Source organism: Sinohyriopsis cumingii, chromosome 2 (genome assembly GCF_028554795.1).
Source record: "Sinohyriopsis cumingii isolate HCF-2022 chromosome 2, ASM2855479v2, whole genome shotgun sequence".
Taxonomy (NCBI): Eukaryota; Metazoa; Mollusca; class Bivalvia; order Unionida; family Unionidae; genus Sinohyriopsis; species Sinohyriopsis cumingii.
In genome coordinates, this window is record NC_142962.1 from 154,524,113 (window position 1) to 154,542,836 (window position 18,724).

The following is an 18,724-nucleotide window of genomic DNA, read 5'->3' on the forward strand; positions in this document are numbered from 1 at the left end:
AAAGTAACTGTTTCTTGCTATTCACCGTTATAAGTTGCTTGTTAAAATTTGGTACAAAGGAAAGAATAGAAACTGTAGCATTGTGGAGAATGAGACTGATCGTCTATAGCAATTCTCTCTATATGTTATATTTAGCGTTGCGACAACCGCAACGCTTGTGCAATCATTTATCTTGTCAGACATACCGCCACACGTCTTCAGTTTTGACAGTCACCGAGAGAAAACTGAAGAAGAAAAGCACGGCATATCCTAGTTGAGTAGCATAGTCCTCCAGGGTAACGAGCTGAAAACAGCTCTTCGTCGGACCCGGGATATTTTTGGTAAATAATCATTTTTATAGGTTGTGTTTTCAACGCAATCCGTTGAATTGTTACCCTTGGAGTGTGACAAAACAATTACGCAAATAAGGGAATATAGCTGCAACAGGATTTCAAGCCAAGTGAGAGAAAGGTGAGGTTATGCTTGATTTGTTTTATTTTCTCATGTCATTTTGTCCTTTAATATCAATCTTTTGTGATCTTTTATACAATTAAAATCGATTAAATGTTCACAATTTAAATTATTTTCAACGTTAGGTAGAATTATTAAATAAACTTTTGTTTCAATAAAAGATCAACAAGTATAAGTCGTTACAAAAGAATATTGCGAATTTGATTCATACATCACCATTCCTTAAGGACACATAATTTTGCACATACATACATAAGCAATCAAGAAATGGACACATAATCTTGTTCACACTTATACACGCAACAACATACCTATACGGATCTTTTGTAACTGTACCATCCGAGTTCATCACGTTGTCTAGGGACAGTGATTGTCTGGGGACAGTGATCGTCTCTTGAAAGTACGTCTCTACGTTTGTAGAAGAAATTTCCTATTTGAAATCATACTTGTCTTATAGTACGTAAAATTATACACACGTACGCACAACATATCGATTTGTTTATAAAAACCAGGTAACAATAGTATTATATATTTCGCACAGTAACGTCTCTCCATCTGTCTGTCTGTATCTCTCTCGTTTTAAACAATATCAACAGCTACATTATCAAGCGTTCGCAAACAGACGTCGTTGTTGTTATAGGGTTTAACACCATTTTTCAGCACAAGATAGGCTATACATGGCGGCCAGTATAAATCGTTTGAAGAACAACCCGGAAAAATCCCGAAAAGAACCAACGACCCACGAGAAGCTCCTGGCAAGCTTTCTCACGTACCCACATTGGCCGAGCCTGTGACTCAAACCCACGCAGAAAGCGGTGAAATGGCAGTGATCCGTAACGGCAAGCGGTAGTCATAAATAGTACACCTTCTCTGATGAAGATCTTGTCAATTCAATGCAAAGTCGAAAGATAGTTGGCGCTGGGAACATCGTGAAATATGCAGAAGAAGTCCAGTGAACTTGTGTGGTAGTTATTGATTCACTCACCCATGTACTGGACATGGTTCGTTAAGTAGGTCATTAGTATGTTTGGTCACCGGTTTGCTTGCTCATTTGTTGCTGATGTTGTTTCTTCTGGGGGAGGGGGAGGATGTCAAAACACAGTAAGTCTATGGAAGCGAGTTAGTTGTGCAGTGATCTAGCTTGTTAGTTAAATAGCAATTGTGACTCCGTTCATTGGTTATAGTTACCCAGCCAGCTAGTTAGATTTCGTGTAGTTAGTTCATTATATTTGTTTGTTCGCTTCTTTTATATGTGTCAACAAATAAGTGGGTTAGTTGAATATTCCAATAATTTTCGGGGCCCCGAGTAGCCGAGTGGTCTAAAGCGCTGTCCATTACGGATCATTGCCATCTCACCTCTGTCTGCGTGGGTTCGAGTCTCGGATTCGGTCGATGTGGGTATGTGAGAAAGCTTGCCAGTAGCTTCTCGTGGGTCGGTGGTTCTTTCCGGGGTTTTTCCGGGTTCTTCCTCCGCCATTAATACTGGCCGCCATGTACAGTCTATCGTGTGCTGAAAAATTGCGTTAAACCCTGCAACAACAACCAATAATTTTCAATCTACGAGAAAGAACGAAACATGTTTATGCCTTGTTTAAAGAATATGACGCTTAAAGCCTCTCCCCCACGCTTCAGAGAAATGTGACGCTTAAAGCCTCTCCCCACATTTCACTGGATTGTGACGCTTAATGCCTGTCACCAACGCTTCAGAGAAATTTAACGCTTAATTCCTCTCCCCCACGCTTCAGAGAAATGTGACGCTTAAAGCCTCTCCCCACATTTCACTGGAATGTGACGCTTCATGCCTATCACCAACGCTTCACAGAAATTTAACGCTTAATTCCTATCCCCCACGCTTCAGAGAAATGTGATGCTTAATGCATATCCATGACACTTCAGAAGAATGTGATGCTTAATGACTCTGCCCCACGCTTCAGAGAAATGTGATGCTTAATACCTATCCCCCACACATTCAGAGGAATGTGATGCTTAATGCCTATCCCCCACACATTCAGAGGAATGTGATGCTTAATGCCTATCCACCACGCTTCAGATAAATGTGATGCTTAATGCCTCTGTCCCACGCCTCAGAGAAATGTGACGCTTAATGCCTATCCCACACGCTTCAGAGAATGTGACGCTTAATGCACATCTCCTACGTTTCAGGGAAATGTATACACTTAATGCCTATCCCCAACGCTTCAGAGAAATGTGACGCTTGATGCCTATCCCCCACGCTTCAGGGAAATGTGACGCTTAATGCCTATCCCCACCCTTCATAGGAATGTGACGCTTAATGCCCATCCCCAACGCTTCGGAGAAATGTGACGCTTAATGCCTATCCCACACGCTCCAGATAATGTGACGCTTAATGCTCATCTCCTACGTTTCAGGGAAATGTGACGCTTAATGCCTATCTCCCACGCTTCAGAGAAATGTGACGCTTAATGTCTGTCCCCCACATTTCAGAGGAATAAGAAGCTTAATGCCTCTCCCCCAGCTTCAGAGGACTGCGAAGCTTAACGCCTCTCCACCACGCTTCAGAGAAATGTGACGCTTAATGCCTATCCCCCTCGCTTCAGAGGAATGTGACGGCTCACGCCAATTCCCCACGCATCAGAAGAGCAATATATTAAGTCCCGCTATTCAGTTTCGTAAATTGCACAGGATTTGATATTTGAACAAAACGTAATATTCCAGGTTTTTCTCACTTTTTGTCGTTGCTATTTTTAAAAGACCTTTTATATCTTTTGCATTTTTAAGTACTTAAAAACTGTAGAGCGGAACAATAGTTAGCGTATGTACGAAGTCGTGCATTTCACAATTTTTAATTTTAGAATTAATTTTAGTTAGCTCGCCTAACAAAGAAGTCGTGAGAACACAGAGCTTTACCTGTATTCTGACATAAATATTCGTATATTCATTAATCAAATCATTCATGCCTTGCCATGGCGAACCATGAGAGCAAAAGCAGACTTAAAAGTGAAGTAGCAGTCAGAATGCTAAGTAAACGTTAATCAACCAGTCATCCACTGTGATCCCCGACATGAAAATGAAGAACTTAAAATGTGTATTATAATTTTTCCCTCTTGTGTTTGGATACCTTAGAAATATTGGAAAAGGCCACATATCCCCTCTCTTTTGGTGTTGAGCTCTGATCACCTTCATCCATCTTTTAGGAGTACAACTTTATGATTAAATATACGCGCGCCTTTCGTATCGCCTCTCTCTCTCTCTCTCTCTCTCTCTCAGTAATGTTAAAATCTGACTAAAACGTCCCCTTTATAGACCAGCATGCTCTTTTGTATTCCATCTGTTCTTGTGACAGACGAATAAGCGAATAATGCAAGAAGGATTAAGGTTCTATTAAAGAAAATAATATGATTGACAGCTTTACTCAAGTGAAAGTGAAGTCATGTTTTAAAACATAACAACCAAATATTAAATAGATTATAATTTTCTCAGACAGTCATTTAAGAATTCTTTGTGTCAGCAACCAAATGTTTTCAACATATCTGATAACTAATCAAACCATCATAAATGTGTTCTTGTAACACGAATGTCACGTGACAGTAAATTGATCAGATCTACGGCAAAACGTTTAGACAGATAATGGCAAGCTTCCACATTCTAGTGGAGAATAAAAATGGACCTGTAAATGTCTTAGACACAAGCTGATTGCCTTTGTTGTAAGACATGACAGATGACATAGATAATGTGATATTATCATCGCTTCATCAAAACGTGACATGGGGGCGGGGCTGAATTGCATTTGTTCATTTCGTATATGACAGGTTTATACCGTGCCTCGGGATATATGTTAAACACTATACATATATATATATATATATATATATATATATATATATATATATATATATATATATATATATATATATATATATATATATATATATATATATATATATATATTACAATTGATGTATTTAAATTAAATTGCATCCTACAAATAAATTCCGTTTACGGTTAACAGATAATCAAGTACAGATGTCGAATGAAATCCTATTAAATTTCTTAAATATGATATAAAACTAATTTTTTACTCTGGATTTCGCTGACTTCTTATATTCATTAGACTGAAAAATGCATCAACAGAGATAACGTTACATAGTCCGTTCAATGAATGAAATAAAGTAAAAACAGCGTGGTTTTCCACCTATACTGTCTGCAAACTTATCAATCCTATACAGCACATCCAATAATTTGAAATCAGCCTTGGGCACAAGATTTAATATTTTCTGACCGGAATTAATTTTTATGAAAATTTATAATTAGTTCAATATAATCTTGTAATAATTATTAACAGATATGATATTGAAAGTAACCAAATATTCATCTAAAATACAAATTAAAATGCAGCTGTTAGATTTTAATCCCAGGATTCAATATTTTTTTTTGTTCCATCATCGCCAATCTCTCTCTCTCCCTCTTTCTCTCTCTCTCTCTCTTTCTCTCTCTCTCTCTTTATACACACACACACACACACACACACACACACACACACATGAATTTGCCTATGGGCCCCGTGTGGTCTAAAGCGCTCACCGTTACGGATTACTGCCATCTCACTTCTGTCTGCGTGGGTTCGAGTATCTCTGGTTCGGTCAATGTGGGTATGTTAGAAAGCTTGCCAGTAGCGTCTCGGGGGTCGGTGGTTCTTTACGGGGTTTCCTCGGGTTCTTCCTCCACCATTTATTCTGTGCACCATGTATAGCCTATCCTGTGCATAAAATGGCGTTAAACCCTACAACAACAACAACAATTTGCCTATACAAGTAAGGCCTTACATATATGCTGTTTGTATAGTTGGTTTAGCGTACTCAGTGCTTTTGAGGCATTAACCGCTCCTGTGGTCTAGTGGTTAGCGTGTCCGCCTCGAATGCAGAAGGTCACTGGTTCGAACCCCGACCGAGTCATACTAAAGACTTATAAAATTGTGCTAAAAGCGACTTGGCGCTCAGCATTAATAGGTTAATGTTAGGACTGGTCGCCCTGGTGTCAGGATAATGTGGCTGGGTGGGACATGATGCTACATGTCTGCGGCATGATGCCCCAGCGCTAGACATTACTATAAACTGTCACACTGCAGACATTGAAGCGATAAGACTGACAAATTGTTACAGCTACATTAAAAATCCAAATCACACACACACACACACACACACACACACACACACACACACACACACACACACATAGAGGTTTTGCATATATCCACACCATTTGGTACAGTGAAGAAAAAGACATCGACAACGTTTGTTTTGATTTTTGAACTTGCTACAAATTAAATCCTAATATCACCTGTGTCACACTTCCAATAGCATGAACATGGCTTGACCAAATTAGGCAAGGAAAAAGGCATGTCAGAACAAAATGGCTGCATTTTGACTAGCACTAACATTATTAGATTTGAAAGTACTCTTGTAACGTAGACGCTTCTACACAGTGGATTAAGCAAGCATATAAACCGAAATCAAATACCTAAATTAAAATCCCGAGAGTTCAGAGATGAGTACTGTTTAGTTGTTCCGTGGTAAAAAGCCACACGAGATTTTAAGCAATAACGGTTTATTTTACCTCGATTTCACAGCAAAATCTCAGAAAAACTAAAAACCACCCTCGATACCTCAAATGTTTGTGGAGTCTGGTTTTGTTTTGTTGTTGTTTTTCTTTGTTCGAGGACACTTGAGAATGCGAAGAAGACTGTCTACCTTGGACCTCATTGTCTTGCTTGTGTCGAAGTTAGGATTCGTTCGTAGGACCGCAGATATTCGAAGCGAGTTAGTTACAGCACGACAAACCTGTTATGTCTTGGGTGTAATTTGTAATATATTCTTAGTGGTTGGTTCCATTACCTCTGATAGAGTTAGAACGATTTATGAGAAAAACATCCATATAGACTGTTTTGGTGTGTTGTGAATTTAATACGCATTTGTTCAGCTCTACTTTGAATGAAGACATAAGAATCATTGATTACTGGCGGGGGGGGGGAGATAATAATGATTGATTATTGAGAGAGACAATGTCCTTATATCACGCGAAAAGCACGCATTATAATCCGCGAGAGTTACCAACAATCGCCCATGCATTAGGATAGTCGTGAGAAGTGAAGACTGTGACCTCCATCACTAAAATCGTAAAGTCACTGTTGTCACTAAGCTATTGTATACACATCTTTGAGATATATGACAACTGTCAGATATGATTATATTGTAATTAAACGAAAACATACTCGAATATGTGGTACAAAATATATGTACTGCAGTATTGGTTGGTAATCAGGAATTGTGTGGTCGATGATGCAAGTCGTATCGATGTTTGTCATATAATCACCAACGGTACATTGGACTATCCCGATCGTATCTGCGTTATGGTGTTGGCTCAATAGCTCCGAGTAAAATGTGCAACCAATGGATTTGCGAGATTAACTGCGATAATGTTAACGTGGTAACGCAAACCACTCAAACATCAAATACAAGGTCATCTTTCTAAACTCAGGTATGACTCATGCCATCTGCCATGTGTTGGCGATTACTGTCCAAGTCATGCCCATGAACATAGTGTGGGTCTAAGTCATTGCAGATTTTATCGATTGGGTTTGGATTACACCAACGGATAATTTTGCTTACCGAGTAGTGCAGGATAAATGTACGCTGTGGAAGCTGCTTCTACATTAACACTCGAGTGGCATTGCAAACACACTAACCTGACACAACATAATCTGTGGATTGACCGGTTTGTCACCTGGCTATTCAATCTCTGTTTCTTCCCTGATTGTATGTGCAATGTCCTCTGCCATTTTCTTGTTGCCATTTGTCCATGCCGTTGTTCTATATTATATGCCACGAGTCATCATAACAACTCAGGATACTGTAGAAATCTTTGCAAATATCTGAAATTTATTTAATATTTTTAAAGGTATAGCTTTCATTTCTGGTGTTGTCTTTATCCAGATCTGAAGATCTGATATTCTTTTGCTGGCATGAAGTAAGATAGCCATCACTGATTGAACGCTGTCAGTTACTGGACTGTAGATCTTCTTTGATACTGTCAATTACAGGTTGTAGGTCATTCTGTCCATACCAGTCTGTCTCTTTGCAGCTGGACAAGAGCATTTCATATCTGATGTAATTTGGTGGAGCTAATTCCATAAATTTCTTTCACATCTTTTACAGGAATGGCACAATGCAGGCGTTGTATAATTTGTGACAGAAAGTCTGCATGTATTTTTGACACATACTTTTTATGTTTTAAAACGAAATTACTCTACTTTTACTGCCTGTCCCTGGCTTCCAGTCTCTGCTCGGAATTGCCGGTGGATTTTCATTTCTGCCAGTACTATGTCAATAACGATCAAGTAGAATTTATTAACTGTATTTAAACTGATTTGTACCGCCGCGAAAAGCTCTTTAAAAAAAAAAACAGTTATTCGCGCATGCATCTGTGACGAGATTATTTTACCAGCGTCCTGTTGTACGCCGGTTACTATTAACATGACTCCAAAAAGGATTCCGATTGGTGTACATTTTAAAGCTGCCAGAGTTGTGATTCCCGCTACACCCAGACTAAAGGTTGCTGCTGCGGCAATTCCATAAATGGCATCTACGACCACACACAAGCGTTTGTATTTTATGAGCAACAAAGCCGTCTTTCTGATTTCGTCTTGCAGTTGTTCGAATATCTTTTTACGTAGGTAACATTGCGGTTCTGTCATAACTCGTCTATTAATAATATGATAATGTAGTTCGACAGGTCTACCTTGATCAGGTGCAATAACCACATACACTTCTAACCAATTGCTCTTTTTTACTGGTACAACTGTCAATACAATAATAGAACATATCTACCTGATGAATATTTCACACTCCGGCAATGGTGCCTCCTGAGAACGTATCACCTGGTTCATACAAAACCATAATGAGTATACCAGCGAATACTATCTGAAACTATCTTTCTAACTGTTACCCGAAAACGTGCCATCATTCAAAACTGTTTTCTAGTTGGTATTTGTACATTAAGGTGTTCCTCACTGTTGATTTCTAGTTGACCCTTAACACAATTATATTTCAGTGTACATGAGTGTTTTGTTGACACCTTTTTCATGCAGGCATGCATTTCTCAGTGCAACAAAATCACTACTGATGTTGGCATCACTGGTCAGCTGATCCAACACCCCTTCGTCACAACGGTCAGAATCCTTTGCTTATATGCAATAATAAATCTAATCTTAAACACAGACACCAAAGACGGTTAAGTACTCCTCAGGATAAATGTTAAGTTCTTCTAACTGAATTTCATACCAAGCGATTACGGATTTTGATATTTTATATGCGTAAAATTCACCGATGTCCTTTATCTTGATACGCGATATTAGTGTCACAAAATCAAGACCAGGATGCGCATATCATTTACCAACTTCCCAAGCGACAATTTGCTAAACCAATGACGACAGTTTATTTGTCTCCCTTTAAATTAATATTCATTGCAGTTGGTTCCGTCAAGTTACTCAGCGTGGTTATTTGGCCACATGTTTGATATGTTCATCCACGTATTGTTTCATTCCGTCATTGGTGGTATCAACATAGCCTTTGATAAACGCAGCCGAGCCAGCAGAGTATTTGATTCCTCTGACTTGACTGATCGCGGCCAGGTTTTTCTCCACTGCAATTGCAGCATGACAGTAATATCTTGAATGTCCACGTTAGACGTTTTAAGTTTGCCAATGCAATCTTCAGAAACCACAAGCTTGCTCGAGTCAGCATCAAAAACATCCCGACTGGCAAACTCAGTCACATCTCGCTTCGGTGGCATACCTGAACATATCTACATCTGCGCCGCATCGGTAGTCATTGGAGCATCTGTAAATATCTATAGGCATTTAACATACTATTAAGCAATTTTTAATGTGAAATCGATAAGTGTTTCCGGGGTTGGTAAACTCTCGAGAGCATGCAACGACTCAGCAACAAGACGTTTGCATATACCATCCATCAGAGTTTGCGAAAGTAGTCTTGAATATAACAGCGGGTTAGAAGAATCAAGAACTTTATCTGGTGGTGCGAGTCCACAAGAATCAAATCCCAAAAGACGAATGGATGCAATCACGAATGCGACCCAGTGCGTTTTTGGTTATATTGTTGAATCCATGTTAACGATACTAGTTTCCCATGAATGTGGAATCATCGCATGAGAGCCATTGGCCCAGAGTTCATTACATAAAAAGACACGTGGGAAAGGTTTGATTGACTTTGTCATCGCATGTAAATCAAAACTAATCAACAGAGAGGCCACAACCGTAGACGATTTTCGCTCGGGAAACTTTAGTTTCAGTATCTAGAAAATCGACGGCCTTACTTTTTTATACGGCCCGAGAGGCTTAAGCTCCAACCTCCTTCTTCAGAGCAATCCCGGATGCACGCCCGACAGAGCCTAATGCATCCGCACTTGCATCCACAGAAGCTGCAGCCGCCAACAATGTTGGAATGGCTGCGAAGAATGGAAATATTCCACCCTCATTATTCATTGCGGAAACTCTCTGCTGCTGACAATGTAATGCTTATTACAACGCATTCACGTTTGGCAGATTCAAACTGTTGCGCCTGCATCGGTGACAATATCAGTTGGGTGTTACCGGATAGCTTGTCCCGGGAATTTTGCTAATGAGCTCCTGTATGTTTGTTCTTGCGACTGAGATCTTCTAAAGCTGAACTCGGCTCAACGGACAAGGTTGCGCAGATGTGACATTTCATTTAAACGTTGCAAATCCAATTATATATTTCCTACAGTCGCATCAATAGCTCACATGAACCGCTTTAATGCTGTTTAAACGAAGCAAGGGGATTTGAATCACGTATCCTCAGGGTAAGGAATTCCGAAAGGTACATGCTGATAATTTAAAAAAACTTTTTGGTAAGGATGGTTTCCTAATATGGAATTAGGAGTATGTTGGTAGTTATTGATCTGAGAGTTAGTTCGGTATTATATAATCTTAGTTCAGTTAGTTCAGAGATATGAACTGGAGAAAGATCGTGTAAAGTCCTATATGTCATGCTTCCTTTGAAATAAGTCATATTTTGTATAGACAGCCATTGTAGACGTGAAAACAAACCGTTCATGTGGCCTAAGTAATTAGTGCGTCCGCATCCGATGCGGGAGGGCGCGGGTTCGAATCTCAGCTGAGACATGGCAAGGACTTATAAAACTGGTACTAGTTGCTACCTCGCTTGGCGCTCAGCATTAAGAAGTTAGTGTTAGGACTGGTGTCAGAATAATGTGACTTGGTGGGACAAGATGGCACATGTCTGCGGCATGATGTTCCAGTTATAGACATCACTCTAAGCTGCCACATTGCAGACAGCGTATCGATATGATAAAATTGTTAAAGCTATGTTAAGAATCTAAATCACAATCGTCGAAGCGAAAACAAAAATTCGAAGGACACGTAATAGGAAGTTTCTGAAATATTCTGGAGTATGTCAATTCGGGACAGATTATAAATGATTGTTTCCCAATATGGTACAATCATAGTCAATCAGTGGTAGTATATATCAAGAAAAATAAATTTCACTTGACTGGGAAGGTAGAACTGTCGATAGTAATTTCAAAATAATTATTCTATTTACGACATTGTATATATTTGATCGATTTGTACATTCCAGCTGCGACGTTGATAATATCAACACCAAGAAATATTGTGATTTTTAACTTAAAAAATTAAAACCAGATGCGTCTAAGCCATTTTGAATTAGAAGTAAATCCATGTGGTTAGATGCTGCCTTTTTCAGATTGTCATACATTCCGTTTTAACGGCATTAATATCATTCTGTTTCATTAATACCAAGCTGATATGTAGATGATATCGATTTAAAGTTTATTATAATGGAATCAAGAGATTAACCAGATGGAGGCAGTGTTGTGTCGTCTGTCAAATGATAAGTGTTAAAGTGCACTGTATACAAAGCTGCTATTGATAAACATAAAACGATGAGCCCCTAATATAGAGCCTTGAGGAACAGCACTTAAAATATTACTTAAATTGAAAGTATATTAATCGGTGCAAGCAAAATGGGGTCTGTTAGAGAGATACGAAGTGAGCAGAGTAACTGAGTTTAAAGTAAATTTGTAAGCTGAGAGTTCTTTAATGGGCACTGAATTGTATACCAAATATATTTTTGTACAAATCGATGAAGTAAGTTCACCAGATTCAGTCGTTAGTAGCCACTGCAACATAGACTCACAATATTATCTATGTTTTATGCTGTTATTTTTTAAGTTGTTTTACCGTATGGGTTTAGTTAGCTTTCTATGGCAATGGGAGTAAGTGCATTGCCTAAGGGTACTAAAATAGCAGTCGATCCGGTACTCCTGCATGTGTCTATCACACTTACAATTGAGCTACAGCGCCTTTCTCAAGAGATGGTGTTATATAAGCCGTGTGACTCTGCAACTGACAGTTTATGCTACATTGAAGGAGGAAAAAAGAAAACAACTGCAAGAAAACAAAAACTATCTTAAACTTTTAAAAGCTTGAGACAGAAATAGTTGATTTTTGTCTTTGATTTAATTTTCGTTATTTTGTTGGATTTGTTCGGGGACGGGGTAAATTATGTGTCCTTGTTGTTTTATCTCTTTAGTTTCCTTTTCGGTCGTTCATAATCCGATCGCGTAAGAATAGTCTGCCATTTTATCAAGTGCGAATTTTAGCATTGAAGGAATTCCCCAAAACCTTATCACCAGTCTATTTTTCTAACTAAAATATTTGAGCTATCGTCAGTTAATAGGTTGTGGAAAAGGTAAAGATTTAATAAGTAAGTGTTTACATAGCTGAAGAAATATGTAAATCTGAAAGGGAAACAGGAAGACGATTCTCACTGTCTGCTGTAAAATAGACACTCTACCTGTGATTGTTCTCCTTGGAAGTCTTCTCCGATTAATCCGAATCTTGGGAAATGCCAATTTTGATTAACATTCAAGCCTGAAATGTCTCCTGATTGTATCTGTAGAAAAGCGAATTTCATCTTCGAAACTATAAAGAAATATCCAAATAAAACTGTCGAAGCAACTTTGCAAGCTGTTATCATTTGGAGAGAGAGAGACAGACAGACAGACAGACAGACAGAGACAAAGAGAGAGAGAGAGAGAGAGAGAGATTCCGTGTCATTTATTCAGTCGGTGTCACTAACTCAGCAGAGGTTACAAAGTATATAAATCAGAGGGAACATATGATGTATTTCCCCTAAAGGTCTGAACTCTTGTGTTCTCATCATTAACTTTAAACGGGACGAACATTCCTTTGAACATGTAACGTTTTCTTCTTCACCAGCCACTACTGGTCGTATTTAAGAGATTTAGTGCGCTTCAGGTGAAACATTAACCTTACAGCCACTTTATCATGATACATTACGCATTGATGTTGATGTCAATCAACACATGGGACCGACAACTATAAACATTAAATGCTTTCATCTTCTCGGTGACGGTTTGTTTGTGTCCTTTAATTGTATCAGGAAAATTGGCGACAAAACTAAATGTACTGGAATAAAGGTCTTTTATCAAAGTTAGCTACTCATCAGAAAATACTTTTGCTTTTTATTTTGGAAGCTCGACAACTTTAAGGTCAAACAATCTCTCTCTCTCTCTCTCTCTCTCTCTCTCTCACTAAAACGCACACACATACACACTAACAAAAACAAACATAAGCACAGCAAACAGAAATTCAGCTAAGAATTCTCTTTGGATACGTGGTAATATTGAAAGACTTCAGAGTCTAAACTGAGTCTAATTGTCTTCTTGGTGTCGATATTCAGAATTAGACTTTGATGCATCCATTACCATAGCGTAGTGTTGGTATAATGTTCCGATGTTATTTTAATCAATGATATGACCAACTAGATTTAGTTTGCATAACAATTTCAGTGAAATATAAATACCTAAACCGCGAATCGAATTGTTACCCACAATATTTTTCCTAATTTTATAAAAGATTTATTTACATGATATGCAAATTCCAAGACATAGAGATTAGTATTAAAACCCTATAAAACTCTGTTTCTTTATTGTCGTGTACTCCGTTCGTAAGACATATCACATATGAGTCCCAAAAATCATAGATAACAAGTCTACTCAGTGATTTGAGGATCATTATCTTTCAAGATGGCAACCATTGGTTGAAAAGCTTGGATTATGATTTATTACTATGAATATTTTATCTCATGAAAGTCCTACTCACATACAGACCAGACGTCAAGGAAAGTTCTAATAATGTCGAATGATCAACGAAGTACGAACAGCAGGGAATGTTTACAAAGACGCAGAATTCCGCCTATCATTCAGGCGGCCATGACTGAGTTTTAACCCATTGCATGTCTAATAATCATGACAAAGTTGACACAAGAGTCACATATTTTTACTGATCGAGTGAACTCAGAATATTGTTCACGCCTTTAGTGGTACTCCTGTTCAACGCTCTTACCTCTTATTCGTAGTGCGTTAATTTCAAGGGAAGCATTAAACTTTGCTTGTTTCATATAAGTTAACAATATAAGAAAATCACTAATTTATGACAATTTACCAGGCTCTATGTGCAACGTTTCCCTCTATTGAAACATATATCCTTGTTGTTTCAGACAAATATCTACACCGTGTACATTATATTGTACTAAATATCATCAACTGCAGCAGAGAAACATATCACATCGTTTTGTTTCATTCTATGCTATTACTTCCATACCAGGGGCCCCGATTGGCCGAGTGGTCTAAAGCGCTATCCGTTACGGATCACTGCCATCACACCTCTGTTCGAGTCGAGGATTCAGCTAATGTGAGTATGTGAGAAAGCTCGCCAGTAGCTTCTCGTGGGTCGGTGGTTCTTTCCGGGGTTTTCCCGGGTTCTTCCTCCACCATTAATACTGGCCGCCATGTATAGCCTATCATGTGCTGAAAAATGCCGTTAAACCCTACACCACCACCACCACCACCAACAACAACAACAACAACTTCCATACCATGCTGCCACTGATCCAAATCCGCATACCTTCCTCGGAAGAAATCACAATGACGACACAAATTTGTCCGTCGATATATGCAGCATTGTTTTACGGAAAGTACACACTTTTAGTCTCAGATGCCATAGAAAAGATGGGCATGATAACATTTGTTCATTATACTTCTCTCCTGTAAAACCGCTCCGGTGGCCTAGTGGTTAGAACGTCCGCCTCGGATGTGGGAGGTCGTGGGTTCGATCCCCGGCCTAGTCATACCAGAGACTTACAAAAATGGTACTAACAGCTGCCTTGCTTGGCGTTCAGCATTAAGAGGTTAGTGTTAGGACTGGTCGGCCTGGTGTCAGGATAATGTGACTGGGTGAGACATCATGCTACATGTCTGCAGCATGATGCCCCAATGCTAGACATCACTATAAACTGCCACATTGCAGACATCGTAGCGACATGACTAAAAAATTGTTAAAGCTACGTTAAAAATAAAAATCACACACACACTCACACACTCTCCTCTAAAAATAAAAAAAATTATATATATTGGAATAAGACCCTGATAGGGAAGAAAAAGTTTTTTCCCTTGCAAATTTGTAATATTCTAATGCGCAGATTTAGAATATATATTACAGTTCGTTCACTCTTTCTATGGGTCAACAATTAAGTCTTGAAAACTGCATACGTTGTTGCCGCCAAACAATCGGCTTTGGCGTGGATGGGAAGTCACAAGAACATACGCACGCACACGTTAAGTAACTTTACGTGTGTTTCTAAAATATCTGGCAATATAAACTTTGAATAGAAATAATATTGACATCATATTTTCACTTCCAATCAACCAATGAAGGCAAATGGGACAGAGGTCAGTTTATTGAATAAGGGTTTTAGCTAATTTTTATGAATTGTCTTCCGCTTGGTTCTCCATCTCTCTGTTATCTTCGTTCCCAAATAGTACACATATAATAAAAAAATTCAAAGTAGACCGTCATACATAAGGACACACAGAGATTACTGTTCCCCTCCGTGAGTGAATGCCAATATTTTAACTGGAAATGTAGCAAAATTTGCCCATATTTTGCCATGGAAGATTATGAAAGCCAATATCATGGATTCAAAGGTCAAGGCATCATGTCTTAGAGGCAATTGAGATAGGAAAATTGTAATGGCTGCACTGGTCGCCTCATGGTTTCCGTTTCAGATTCAAAACTTTACAGTAAATGTATATTCCCATTTTTACACGAGAAAATAATTAAGCCCGATTGGTTAAGTCCAAGTTCACACAGAATGTTGTACAAAGTTTGAGCGCGAGCACGAAGATTTGAAATCAGATCCTAGTATTATGGAATGTTTAAGCCTTAAACTCCATCCAGAGTACATCGGAAATTATAAACCTGGGGTCTTAAAGCCTGATAAGAGTGCTCCAACAGGTTGAGCCCGAGGGTTAAAGTACATCCAAAATGCTCAGGCAATGTTGTGACTTGTGCATAATTGGCATCTCTTTAAGATCAATTGCGGCATATGATTATTTAAGAATTTGCTTAGAATTTGTGGATTTATTTATCTTTTTCAATTGCATGTGGTGGGAACTGTACTCACTCGTCGCATGCAGTCATTTTGATGTCGGATGGATGTATGCATGTTGAGGCATCGATGACACATCAGCACAATCCTAACTCTTCCTGCAATTGACTAAAAGTTTAATTCTAAATATGTAAAGGTAATAGTAACTAAAATCTTTAGGAAAACAATCCCTTCCAGATAATGATAGCATGTAATCCTACAAGATAAAAGTTAAAAGTATAAATGCTATAATTCTTTTAAATGTATATATTATGATATATACAGTTCAAGAAGCTAAATTCATAAAATGGAGGTTCAGCATTCTTTGCATATAATTTCGTTGTTTCAAATGTCTAAGATTTTTTTTTAGTTTTTCGGTAGTTCAGACAGTTTCTTTATTGAGTTCACACACACAAGCCAAAATAAATTCTTTCTAAAACCTTTGAAGTCAATATTTTCCACAATAAAGTGTTCGTTTAGTGGACGCTGGCAAGTTATGCAGTCTAGTCGAAGCTCGTCCTTCAGGAGATATGTCATAATCAAGTAAGAGTGTACTGCAAACAGATGACATATATTCAACCTCTGCTAGTTTTGTGATTTCCAAGGATGGGTTTGATGTAGGAATGCTTGACTGTGCAGTTTTCGTTCCACATATTTTGTTAGTTGTATTGAAGATTAATATAATAATCAAAGACTGTTTATGGAGTATTCCATTCCGAAATGATGAATATTGGGCACGTTTGGATGCTCTATCGACTCCATCATTACCTTTAATACCAGTGGTTCCAGGCATCCAACAGCACAGCATATTTGTTTTTGTAAGACTTGAGATATTTACTGGTTGTCAAAATTTAAGGTTTGCAAGGCTTTCGGTTTTAAAAAAGAATCCGAAATTACGATGAAATTTGTTAAGTTGCTTTGTTAGAGGTTACGCTGTAGTTTGTTGATTTAAGTATGGCTATAATTTCTACGACAATATAGATGTTGCATCCGGTAACCGGTTCCAGATGGTGTCCACCTTTTGAACTGTCTGTATTCAGGGACGTATGACCATGACAGCAGGCCATACATTCATTGAATTTTAGTCGGCAAAATTTGAGTATTGATTGAGGAGGTTTTGAATAGGCAAATATTAAATATTGTTTTGGAGGCTTTTAATACCTATGGTAGTGATTTGCAAATGGAGAGTTTGCAGTGCTGGCAACATTGATGTATGCTGCTTGCTGATGAGGGCGAATTTATATGCCAAAAGATGGAATGAAATTTTCTTCCGATGGTACAAGCTTTGGTACTTGTGCCTAAGGACGACATCATTTGCGGAATAGTTTGGTAGAATACTGAATACGTGAATTTCTTCTCTCAAAGATAAAACAACGGTTTATTTCCCTCAACATATTCGATTTCCAAAGGTAAGTTATAAATATTTTCAGACGAAATATGAGTCTAAGAACTTCGGGTCTGTTCCGCAGTATGTTTTTGCTACAACTCATGTTTGTCCTTTGTTTACATTTGTCCTTAAAGTATCTAGTGATTGAAGTAAAATTAACTGACACACTCAGACCAAGGATCTGATACTTTTCAAAACAGTTTTTGTTGACTATGAATTTTATGGAATTGACAAGTTCAAGATGTCTAACATTTCAATCCGTTTTCGTTGGCCCATTTGCGAACTCTCGTTCAGCAAATATGTAGCTAAAATTCAAAATTAGTCATACCAAAAACTTATAAAAATAGTACTAGCCGGCTGCCTCGCTTGGCGTTCAGCATTAAGATGTTAGTGTTCGGACTGGTGTCAGAATAAGTTGATTGAGTGGGACAAGGTGACACATGTCTGCGGCATGATGCCCCAGTTGCAGCATCACTATAAACTGCCTCATGGCTGACTCAAAATGTTAAAACTTCAAACGCACATCCACACATACACACACACACACACACACACACACAAACACACACACACACACACACACGCATACTTTTCGGTCTACTGCGGATACAAAATTCGAGCATCTCTTGTGAACAGTCAGTTGTTTGCGCTGTCAGACGATTGTTCGAAGGGTAGGTATGGTCCTTGCCAGGATTGTGTACTGTATCACTCTTTTTTGTTGCCATTATCGCCAGTTTCCCCACCGTTTGTATTGAAAAAGTTTTAAAAATTATTAAGAACTTCAGCTGGTAAATATATTAGAAGTTGACCGTAGATATCATCTGGTCCCATTCATGTGTCATGGTCTCCATCAAGGGAGTATTGTAGTTATCCAAGAGTGACAAATTTAAAAGCAAAGTTTAAAGAAAACCTTTCTTTCAGGTGTTTGATAAGGTTTTGCTCCATTGCCTGATAGCACTGCTGAAAGCATCATCAGATCAAGGCTTGATAGCACTTGCAGGAATGGCTAAAGCATGTTTTAATTGTATCCCCAGCAACATTTTGGAGTAAGTTAGAAATAACAGCATCGGTTCCGCTATGTTTACAAAACGATAAGCTGTCAAATTGTATTTGAAAATGAACTGTACAAATAACATTTGCGGGATTTGTTTTACTTTACATCAGAGACATTCGCGTAGAATGTGCAAGCTAATGCATGTTTGGTTATTGCGAAAATGTTTTGCCCCTACAAAATTCGTGTATTTCGTGTCTTTGCAGGTTGTATCTCCGTCTCTTGGTTCCACTTGGGTCGGTCTCTGGAGTATAAACTTTGTCT

The 18,724-nt window shown here is 38.4% G+C and overlaps 1 protein-coding gene across 1 annotated transcript in view; it reads left to right on the forward strand.

The window, feature by feature from the left end:
- The first annotated feature begins 216 nt into the window (after nt 1-216).
- The window catches only part of LOC149806143 (chitinase-3-like protein 1), an 80,969-nt gene continuing 62,461 nt past the window's right edge, over nt 217-18,724 (forward strand). The window contains exon 1 of the mRNA XM_089951042.1: nt 217-450. The gene's annotated coding sequence lies outside the window, so the exon portion shown is untranslated. The remainder of the gene's footprint in view (nt 451-18,724) is intronic.